Raw genomic sequence first — 11,786 nt, 5'->3', positions numbered from 1 at the left:
CAATCCTCACGGGATTCCTGCTCCTGCACAGGACATTGCCCATTTTTTTTTCTGACGGTTTATTAAGTCACTTTAATAGGCAACCTTTCAAAGCTCTTTTTAATTTTTTCCCCCTTGTGCAAGTAAGCTGGGACCAGAGCTGCTACACTAAGCTACTTAGCTTGAAAATCAGTTTAGTGAAGGTCTGGGAGATTCTGGGTTTATTTCCTCCCATACAAGACCTATAGCAGGAGCTTAATAACAAAAGTGCGAAAAGAACGAAACTGTACGGAAAATTACAAACATCAGCAGCAGCTGCCCGAAGCGTTAGGAAAAATCTTTCCCTAAATCCAGGACATAAACAGTCCAAAAGGTTGGTATGATCAACTCCTCCTACTCATAAATTAGCTTCAGATTGTTAATAGGTGGAATAAAATACAGATTAAAAAAAAAAGTTAAATCATAACTCGAAAAAAACCTCTTCCTTTTCCTTTTTTTTTCCCCCCATTTTTTCCCCTGAGAACTGTGTTGTAGTTGCTTGAACGCCTCCTTAACTTTCTGCAAGACCTAACAAAAAGGAGTGCAGTGCCAACTCATTAGCCGAACAGCGTTTTAAAAGACGATAAACAGTCACGTAGCAAAAAAGGATTTGGGCTGAGAGTGAAAAGCAGTCACCTTCCCGTCGGAGAGCGGATGCACATCAGAAATCAGGGGGGAGAGAAATACCTAACAGAGCTGAGCATAATGTGATTATACCTAAGGTAATCGCTTAAAATAAATTGTATACTGTTTAAAGTAAATCGACCTAAATGGCCACGCTCATCTAATTCAAAGATCATTGGGCAGATAAACTTCTTAAGGAGCCTTTCTTGAGAAGGAGTTTGCTGAGACAGTGTGATCCTTCCAGTTTCTTAAGGCGATGCATCCAGTGCCAAGAGATTTTCTCTTTATTATTAACAAATCAGTTTAGATAGGGGTCCGATAAGAAATGCAAATCCAGACATAGGGGTCGCTGCTTGGCCGAATTTTAACTGAAGGCTGGTTCTGCGGGAATTGACTGCAGGGTACGTTTGCGAAGAGGCTGTGTGAAGCTTTTACACTGACTCTACTGAAAAATGAAGTCAGTGATTTTGATCTGCTCCAGATGTCCTAAGAGTGGATATTGCAGTGCTGGGAATCCGCACCAAATATCTGAGGGCAGTGATGGTAATCAGCGCAACCCATCAGCCAGGGGGGACTGGCAATTGTGATAACCTGCTGCAAATGCGCAGGGCTGGAGATGGCAGTGATAAACCGCTGAAAATATCTTCAAATGGAGATGACAGAGATGTTGAAAGGAGACACCTAACTATGGGGAGAATAGGATACTAAGCAGAGCACAGCCTGAGAGTGGAGTTCAGATACTTACTAGTCTACGGTTCACCCGTGTAATTTCCACAGTGATACACGCGTTTGGGCGCCGTCTCTGCGGGCAGATACACGAGCATATGGCCCCGTTGGTAAAACTCGGGATTTATGCGGCGTTGATAATCAGATCTACCAAAAGAAAGGGAGATTTAGTCTCTAAAGCGCCTTGTTTGTGGCGTGGGGAGAAAAGTTTTCATTTAATTCTGTAACTGCTCTGAAACATCCTGGTAACGATTTCTTTTGCAAATCCTCTTTTCATTTTCAGCTCTCACCGGTAATAGACGAAGAAATTTAAGATGATCTCTTTAGTTAATAGTCTGTTTCCATTTTCTTTCCTGTGGAAAGAAGGTGCAGGGAGGGGGTTGGGGGGAAGGAGGTATGCAATAAAAAAATAGATTATCCGTATGTTGCTAATTTTCTATCTGTTCTCAGCAGGTAGTTTCACTGTCTTTCTTTTTTTGCTTTCTTTTTTCCTAGCTGTGTTTTTATTAATTTGTAAGTTTAAAATAACTCTACCATGTTAAGTATCAATCCTATATATTTTAATGATACATCTGTGCAGGACAGAATCCATTAATTTAATACATCTCTCCTAGATTCTAATTATGCACCGACTGCCGACTATTTGGATCAGTTGACTGAGTTTTCATTAAGTGCCTTACATCTGATTTAGCTTGGGACCGTGTTTTACTTGAGGGCGTTTACTTTTTTGGGGGTGCCGGCAGTGCGGGGGTGGCTCGGCAGGACCGTGGCAGGGGTCTCCTCTCTCTGGTCGCCCGCTGCCAGGCCCTGTCGCCGCCGTGTGACCGTCCTGAGCGCTTCTCATCAGCCCTGATTTATGAGCCTTGTTAAACACTCATTATTACTTTGTACCTTTTTTTTCCAGCAGGGTCTGGGAAACAACCCCACTTTGTGACAACAGGGCGTGTGACAAACAATTATAGGCGGAGAGGTGATGTAGCTCTGGAGCGCCAGACTCCCCTCTCCTCCCCTTCACGCCCAACCAGAGGAACATTTCTGTTAAAATGGGGGGGAAGGAAGGAAGGAAGGAAGGAAGGAAGGAAGGAAGGAAGGAAGGAAGGAAGGAAGGAAGGAAGGAAGGAAGGAAGGAAGGAAGGAAGGAAGGAAGGAAGGAAGGAAGGAAGGAAGGAAGGAAGGAAGGAAGGAAGGAAGGAAGGAAGGAAGGAAGGAAGGGAGGGAGGGAGGAAGGAAGGAAGGATATTTAAAAAATCTCACTATTTTTGCCACTTTAATTCACAGTAACTGAAGCCCTTAGACCTCTGACTGTGCAAATGAACGGTTTGGTTTGTCTGAATAAACACAAACTTGGAATCAGGGATACCTGATCTATTCCCTAAATGTGAATATGTACACATCTTCAGTGTAGGCAGTACAGGAAGAAATTCAAGCCTGAGCAGCTGCAGCGTTTGACTGTACTTAAGGTAGGTGTTAGTAAAGTATTTACAAAGATTATGCTATTCAGAGACAGAGAGCATGTGCTTTCAAAATGAAAAATACAACTTTTTAAAAAAGTAAACTAAGAGAAATTTATTCCCCCCCCCCTCTCCCCCGATATTCTGGTGGTGACTTTTTATTAATCCTTTATCAGTTCACCTCAGGTGAACTTACATTTATTTGTGATAGCAACGTGAATTCATAGATGTTCCCTTCCTTTGCGCTTTTCCAAATGAATTATTAGAGCTATGCACACAGGCCTATGTGAACGAGGATTAAAATCTATGGAATGTATCATCTGCCTCTCTCTCTCTGTTTCTCTCTCTGTCCGTCTATCTACCTATCTATGAATATTTTATGGGTCTGAACTTAATTAACAAAATAATTTCCATTTTGTCTCCAAAATGATCAACAGCAATTATGTGAGTTTTTTAAGGTTTATAATTTTATGTCACCAGACTGTTGCTTGGGGGCAGAGGCACAATTGCCGTGCCAGCTGCAGTTGTATTTATTTGGTTTTTTTCTGTCTTGTTCCTGTAGGGCTGCATTATGCAGTTTTTAATTAGTTTGTGTTTGTATTTCACCCGTCCCAAATCAATGCCATCCTGGAGCAATGCAATGTAAATTCCTGCAGTACAGGTGTAGCTGCTAGCTCTGGAACACTAGGAAACTCATGTCTTACAAATGAAAGCAGTGAATGCCATTCAGCCAAACTGTCAGCTTTAAACAGCCAAGAGGAAGGAGATCAAAGCAGAGAGCAGGAACTTCTACTCTCCAGATTAGTCTTTATGGCTTGAACGGCTAATGCTATTAAAAGGAACCAGGACATATAGCACATCGTTGGCTACAAAGTTACTTCTAATTTTGCTAAAGTCCTGCCTTATTTTGGCCAGTGTAAGCCTTCAGAGCATTTCAAGATGCACTGTTTCCTTTGAGGCCTAGTAGCTACTCATCGGAAATTATGCAGAACTAATACCTTCAGAGACACATTTCTGTTTGTGCACATATTTATATAACTTATCACCTTTTGAAAGATAATTTTGATTTCCTCCTAGGTTCCACAAAGTCTTTTAATAGAACTTGCAGCAATAAAACCTGAAATTCTAGTATCTCCAGACATGAAAAGTCCCTTTATGTTGTGTTTGGTGTCTCTTCTTTCTTGAAATGACCTCTGTACGGTGATGTATAAATCTATTATTCCAGTCACCAGGGAATTCTTTTAAAGCTTTTTTTTTTTTCTTTTTTTTTTTTTTTTTTCTCCAGGAATAAGAGATCGTTCATCTTTAACTAGGCCACATAGAAATTATGATTCAACAGCAGTGTATATTTAATTAGAGTAATCTCACTTGAATTTAATTACCTAATGAATTATTTGTTTAAAAGGTAAAAAGGCTTGTTTGCCAAGTACAGTGCAACCCACTGATAAGAACTTCCGTTATAAGAACATTAATATTAAAAAAAAAAACCAACAAAAAACCAACAGCCCCACAATATTTTATGGTTTTATATTTTAACTCTTTGCTTCCGCCAGCCGTCGGTGGGTATGCCGAGCCCGCTAAGATCAGGGCTCCCTTCGACTCCCGGCGGGGATGCTCCCGCATCCTGCCGCCGCCGCTCGCGTAACTAACGCGCCTCCCGCGCCGCGCAGGCGGCCGTGGGGCCGGCCGGTCGGGGCGAGGGACACACGGGACACGCACGTCTTTGCCGGGTGAATTTCCAGGCGAGAAGCCGGCGCCATTCGCAAGGGGCGGTGCGGCCGCCCGGCTGCAGTCGGTGGAGGGGCTGAGCGACGCTCCGCGCCCTGCGCATCCCCGGGCAGCCGCCGGGATCGGAGCTGCTCCCCAGGGCTGCTGTCCCTTCCTCTCAGTGCCGCGTCTGGAACAGGTCCTGGCCAGGAACAGGAAGATGTCAGAGCTGAGAGTGACAAGCTACAAAACTGTCGTCATCTATTTTTTTTCCCCCTCTCTCCATTTTTCCCTACTATTATGGTCAGTGCAACTAATCATAGTCCTTTGACCATTTATGCTTCTTCAGCTGTGGGAACAAAAACTGGCCAGCCTCTGCCCTTGACCTTTCTCCTCGGTTCCCAAGTTTTCCAGCTACTTGCACTGCTGTTTCCAAAACACAAAGCATACGGTGCTGAACTGCAGCACTTGTAGGAAGATTGGTCTGAAAGCACCACAGCTCAGCCTTAGCCAATCCAGAAAAAAAAAAAAAAAAAGTGAAAAATAGAAAAAAAAATTCGTACTGATTCAGTAATGGAAAGCTCTTCTTGATGTATTCTACTCACCTGATGTAGAGAAACTAGGTCAAAAAATTTTGGGTTTTTTTTTTTTTTTTTGCTTCTGCGCTGGGAATCATCTCTATGGTTTGACAGTGGGTCAGGACAGTGGGTCCTCTCGAAGGTGTCACTGGGCCCTACGTGTCTCTTGGACCGAGAACTTTAGGTCTGTCCTTCCCCCTTCCCCGAACACAACGAGGCCATCAGCAGGGCCTGAAGCTGAGTGCGAGGAGCAGCAAGGGGTCGGGCCGACCTCTCCTTCCCTTGCTGTCCCAGCAGTGATGCTCTGGCACCACGCAGGAAGCCACTTCTCTGTTAGATCAGAGAACGGACGATAAAAGATATCTCTGGAGGTGGGGAAGGTGGCCTGGGGATGCAAAAAATGCAAGAGCTATTACTCCCTTACTTTCCTGTGGTAGGTAAGATCCTACCCAAACATTTCTGCTTGAGAAACAACACCAGCAAGAGGGAAAGGGGAGCGTGTGTATACTCAAACACCGTGTCAGCAGGGAGGGTAAAAGTAGGTGCAAGCTTAAAACTTAGCTTGAGCAACGTTGAGGCGTCATTTCGAGACACAGCCGAGCTTGAGAGTCCCTAATGGGTGGCACTGAAGCTCCCACTCGTGCAGCCCTGCAGCGAAGGACCGACCGCACCACCCATTAGCCCGTGGGCCCACGCGCAGGGGCAGAACTGCACAAGTACCCATGGATCAAAGCATCAAACCTGTCAGCTCGACAGGGAATTCTCTCCCGGTGCCCCTTCGCCCCGCATGACCAGGTGGGAGCAGCCCGGTGGAGGTGGCGAGGGCAGCGAGCCGCCGGCCACCCTGCGCACCCCCGGCCCCGCAGCGCCCTCAACCCGCTCCTGCCCCCTTCTTGTCGCCGGCGTCTGGAAAAGGAGATGCTTCCCAGGTTTTCCAGAGCTGCCTGCCCTGCTGCAGGGACACCTGCTCAAACCCTCAGTCAGCCGCCGAGCAGCTTGCGCAGTGCGAAACTTCCACCGCAGAGGTTCAGGGCATGGAGGAAGGCTCCTCCCGGGCTGGGCCGTCAAGGCGCGGTGATCTGGGGATGTGCTGAACGTCAGGCAGCAAAGGATGGTGAGAACGAGCCTCAGTGTCAGCTGTTCCCTGTCTCCTCCATTTGAGGGCAGGGATCCTGATTTTTCTCGTGAGTTTCGGAGGTCTGGTGAAGTGAAGCAGTTTTAGGTACAGGTTGCACTAGCTGCAGGCGTTGTGGCAGCAGTGGGGCTTGCCAGCTCAGCAGAACCTCAACTCCTGTTTCAGGGTGCCAGGAATGTTTGAGTCTGATGACTGTCTTGGACTTTCAGGTAAATATGCCAAGTCCTGAGCCCGAGAGTAGGCTCGGGTCTGAGAATGGATACTGACTTCAGAAAACCTCGAACCTCATGATTATATTAAAAATGCCTAATATATTCAAAGCTCAGATCGTGGTCATTGTCAGAACTTAGAGCAAAATTATCACAACATTCCACTGTTTATAGTCACATAAATATGTTGGTCTCCTCTACTATGTGTCATTTGCACACACTGTTATTAGAATCAACTGGCACCCTCACTGAAATGTTTATAATGACTTTAAGATATTATGGGAGTTATAGATCTGCAGGCCTGGCATTTTAATTCTTGAGGACCTATGCTTTTCTTAATGTTACAAGTGCAGTTGCCACAGCACAGCTACATAATGTAATATTTATTCCATTATTTTTAATAAACAAATACATGTTATCAGATCATATTTGTCTGTGTGCTTTCATTCTTACACTCTTTGGAGCATCTATGTATTTTCACTGTATTTTTACTGATAAAATACAGCTGTATAATTTCAATTGTGTAGTTATGGTAGGACAAACTATTAAATAAATCTTAGACTATAACTTATTGAATTAAAATTCCTCACCAAAGCTTCTCAGATTCTTTTTAATAAACAGAGTAATTTACAATGTCATTCTATCTCTTCTATAGCTTTCTTCTAACACTGCAGCATTAGTAGCAGTTGGTGTATTTTCTGTCTTTGGTTTCTTTTTCCTTAGAAGTATAGTCACTCTTTTTGCTATTATAATTGATTTATGTATCCATTGATGTGTGCTGCATTTTAATGATGACTCTTTGTTTTATCCAATAACACTTTTCAATAAGATTGTTTGGATTGCATTTTAAGGACAGGTGTAAACTGATGCTTGGAGTTTTAATGACTAGTGTTGACCCAGGCAAGATTTTTGCCTGGTAACAGATTTGCACTCAAAGAAGACTGTATATTTTTATTCATTTTTACACTTACCTATGTTTTTTACTTTACTTTAGGCTTACACAAATATAATTATCTTTCCCCTTTTGCTTCTTTCCTTTACATTAATATGGTAAATTCTATGAGGCTCAAATCTTTTGTATTGTTTCTTTCTAACAGATTATATTTGAATGGCAGGACAGTTTGAGCTTGACCTGTATCAAACAGTACTAGTCCATTGAAAATATTGCAACAGGATAACAGTGAGAGCAGAAATAAAGTGGATTTAATAAAATAATAGTAATGAAGGGAAAATTAATCCATTAAACACTTTATTATAATAAAATCCTTCATATGAGGTTCTTAATTATTTATTAAAGGGCTAATAATATGACTTTTTTAACAATAAAGCTAATCATGTCCTCTGCTGAATTACTGGTCTAGATACTGTAAGGAACAGAAAATGAAAAAAAAATATGTTTTTAGGGTTGGGATCTTGTGGTAGTTAAATCACCTTTGCAATGCGTAGAACTTGGTGTGCAATCATGAGCTGCACCACTGTACTCTAGAAATTAGCACTGAATGCTTTTTATTGATTCACTGCAGGTTTTTCCCCTCAAAACTGCTGTTCCCCATCACATATGTTCCATTTTACTTATGCGTGGTAGTTCCCTTTCAAAGGTGGCAATTTTGAGGGTTTTTGCATGGGCTTGAGAACATTCAAATAATAATGATAATATCACACCCACTGTTAATTTTTCATGTATAGCTATAATGCTTCAATTTACAAGATATTTTATGCATTATGTGTATTCTACTGTTTTCTCATATGTTTTGCATTGGTCACAGACAAGATAAATTTTAGAAGACTAAGTCATGATGTTCAGAGACTTACAGACATTATTAAGAGCAGTGAGGAATTATGAGCATTCATAAACACAACAGGCCCAAATTAAGACCCTCAGTTCAGCAGCTGGAAGCCTTTTGGGGTTGATTACTACATGCAAAGAGAAAACATGCAAGGAACTACTTATTCAGTGAACTCTGTACCCTCAAGTTAGAGAGACTACCAGTGGAGTAAAATATCTCTTAGCTTGGGTGTAGATAGTGGAACCTGAAGCATTTTCATTGTGCTCGCCTATGTCTATAAGTTCAAATATTTAACAGCTGGATGCTATTTTAATGTCACAGGATACTCAAAGACAGATACTAATCCAAGCAGATGTTTTGAAGGCCAGGAAAGTAATAGGTCATATCCTGCAGAGCTGGGCTGATAATGGACAAGGAAATGCCCATTCTCTGTTTCACTTTTTATTTATTTCTTCAGCTTTTCCATGAGGGTCACAGAGTTAGGCAGCAACATGGTCATTCAGCAGTTCACAGAGGATTTTGATCTCTCTCTCACCTTGTCTCAGGCCAACAAGCATTTGCAGTAGCTCATACTGTGCTGGCACTGCTGCTGTAATTGCACTAACCCAGAACAGTGTTGCCATAAACATTTCTATGCGAAGCTTAATAATTCTAATGCTTCGTGGAAGCAGTCTTGGTGCAGTTGCATTGATGTAGTAGATGCTGCCAGTGTAACTCACAATAATCTTGCAATCCTTACAAAGCCTGCTCTCTGCAATTTCCTTCTGCTTCACATTATTTACTTGGTCTAAACTATTTGCTGTTTCATAGAGTGATAAATACCAGTTCATTTATTTCAAATAAAATAATCTCTTCAGGTATTGATTGGTGCTCTGACTAATCCCCACTTCATGAGTCCATCTTGGGACCTGTTGGGAAGTTTCCCCATAATGCAGTGCTACTCCACAGCTGAGCCAACTTCTGCCTTAACACAACAGATTTTCACCTACACAGAAGTTTGCTGTGAATTTTTTACATTGTTGCAAATTTATACATTCCTTTAAACTAAAAGGACTTCTACAGTCATTAAAAAGGACTGCTCTAGCAGAAGCTGGAGTACTTGATGGAAAAGAAGCTGTGGTCAAGAACCTTTGACATTTCAATTTCACCGTCTTTTTTTTTTTTTTTTACTTGTTTGCTTTTACTGTGAGGTTTTGTAACTGAAGAACAGTCCTTGGAATCCTGGGAACAGAACAGCCAAATTATTCTCATTTGGTAGAACAAAGAAACAGCAGAATAGCCCTTCTTGAGGGAAGAAAAAACTCCATGTTGAGAAGGCTGGTGGACTCCTGTGTCTCCATGGAACAACAAAGCTGCTAAAAATGTAAATGTGCTTACACATGGAAACTGGATCCTACTAGTTACTTTCTTTAGGGTACCAATATACTTTATTTTTCATCATTCTTTTTTAGGTCTTCTCATCTTGTTTCTTATATTTTCCCATTAATTACCACAATTTTTCTTTTGTTTCCATATTCCACTTTTGTATTTGTCCATTTTTCCTGGCTCATCTTCTCAGTTCTGTGTTTGATCCCACAGTAAAACCACTCTTGCTCTTTCAGTTGTTTTTACTGAAAACAGCATCCTTATATTCTTCACGTTTATCTGCACCTCATAATTGAAAAAGATTTCAGAGATGGGATTGACTTTCTGCAAGTTTATGTAATGCCCAATCCATCTGAGACCCTAAAGACTAAGCAATAGTTAATAAATAAAAAAAATCATCAATTTTCCACTGATGTACTTATCCTACCTAAAAATGATAAGTTTAAGCAATTAAGAATTCAGGTGGCTCCTCATGTAGCTATAATTGTGTCACTAATTATGTTATCCTTTTCACTCCACTAAAACTTACACTTGGAAGAGCATGTATGTATGCAAGAGTTAGAAATATTTCTGAATTTGTTTGCTTTTGCATTCCTAACACTTGTTTGTTAATAAGAACTTTTTATGGAAAAAATGGTGGCTGGTGGATGCAATCTGACCTTCAGCTAAAGCTGATATAAAGAAACTTTACAGCTTGTCTTCTGACTGTTCATAGTGTTAGGAAAGAGTATCAATGTGTGTGTTTAACTGGACTTCAATGCTTCCATGCATGTAGCACTTGCACAGATTCCCCAACAGTAAAAATGTTAATTCAGACACATACAATTTTGAACACTTTTTTTTTTTGTTTTTTCACTACTGTTTAGGTTCACTTGGCAGGAGTAGAAATGAGGTAATACATGTGAGAAAGAAAATAAAAAGCGTTTAACACCACCAAAAGGATAACTTCAGCCAGCTCAGCAGATTCGTGGGATGTGTGGGGATGCAGCCAAGGGCAAGGAGGGGTAGATGAAGGATGGCTCTCTAGTTCAGGACCTGAGCCTGAGAAATGAACAAAGTCCTGCTGGGGGACAGCTTCTAGTGAGGCCCCTCAGCAGTTCATGTGGGAATCCAAACTGTGTCTTACTAGTCTAGGAGGTAGGACAGAGTGTCACCTCAGCAGGTTTTCAGATCACACCACATTGGGTGGGAGTGGCTCTTTCCCTGGAGGGAATGGTGTTGTTCAGAAGGACATAGGAAGTCCAGCAGGAATCTCATGAGATTCAGCGCAGATTATAGAGTCCTGGCCCTGGTCTGGGAAGACATCCTCCTTCCATCCAGTCTTGGATTCAACTTTTTAAAAGGCAGCTTTATAAGAAAGGACCTGAGGGCCCCAGTGGACAGCAGAGGGGACATGAGCCAGCAGCAATCAGCACTTGCAGTGAAAGAGACCAACTTCATAAAGCACAGTAATAGTGTGAGTGTACCAGTAAGAAGGAAGTAGCTATTAGTGGGGTGGCTGTCAGTCTCCTCTCCCAAGCAACAAGGGATAGGATGAGGAAATGGTCTCAGGTTGTGCCAGAGAAGGTGTAGGTGGGATATTAGGAGAAATTTCTTCACTGAAAAGATTGTCAAGCATTGGAACAGGCTGCCTTGGGAGGTTATTTAGTCATTGTCCCAGAAGGTATATTAAATATGTCTAGATGTGAGACTCCATATGAAGGACTCTTCATTAGTTTCCCAGTGCAAAATAAGTATTGATATGCTGCAGTCAATGTAAAAGAGCTACCATGATAATTAGAAGCCTAGAACACATGACAAGGAGAAGCTGGATGAATAGTGGTTGTTCAGCCAAGAACAACAGGCTAATGGCAGGTCTTATAGCTGCCTGCAGGTACTTTTTGATAAATTGTAATCTAAATGAAAACACTCTTCTTAGAGTGGCAGGATGAGAAGAAGATAATGGGAAATTATGTTTAGATCCCAAAAGAAAAAAGAGTAGGGTGGTGGTGGTGGTGGTGCTGGTGCTGGTGGGAGTTTGGAGGATTGGTACAGTTTATGGACTCACAGTCCCTGAAGATATTCAAAACTGAACTGGAAAAGACCTAGAGCAATCTGATATAGTTGGACCCATGTTGAGAGGAGGGCAGAACTAGACGACCTCTAGAGATCCTATTGAACCAACTGTAGCAGTTGAGTACATAGCA

Source organism: Sturnus vulgaris, chromosome 1 (assembly GCF_052056855.1).
Source record: "Sturnus vulgaris isolate bStuVul1 chromosome 1, bStuVul1.hap1, whole genome shotgun sequence".
In the NCBI taxonomy this organism is placed as follows: domain Eukaryota; kingdom Metazoa; phylum Chordata; class Aves; order Passeriformes; family Sturnidae; genus Sturnus; species Sturnus vulgaris.
The sequence above is the reverse complement of the archived record's forward strand: the minus strand, read 5'-3'. Positions refer to the sequence as shown.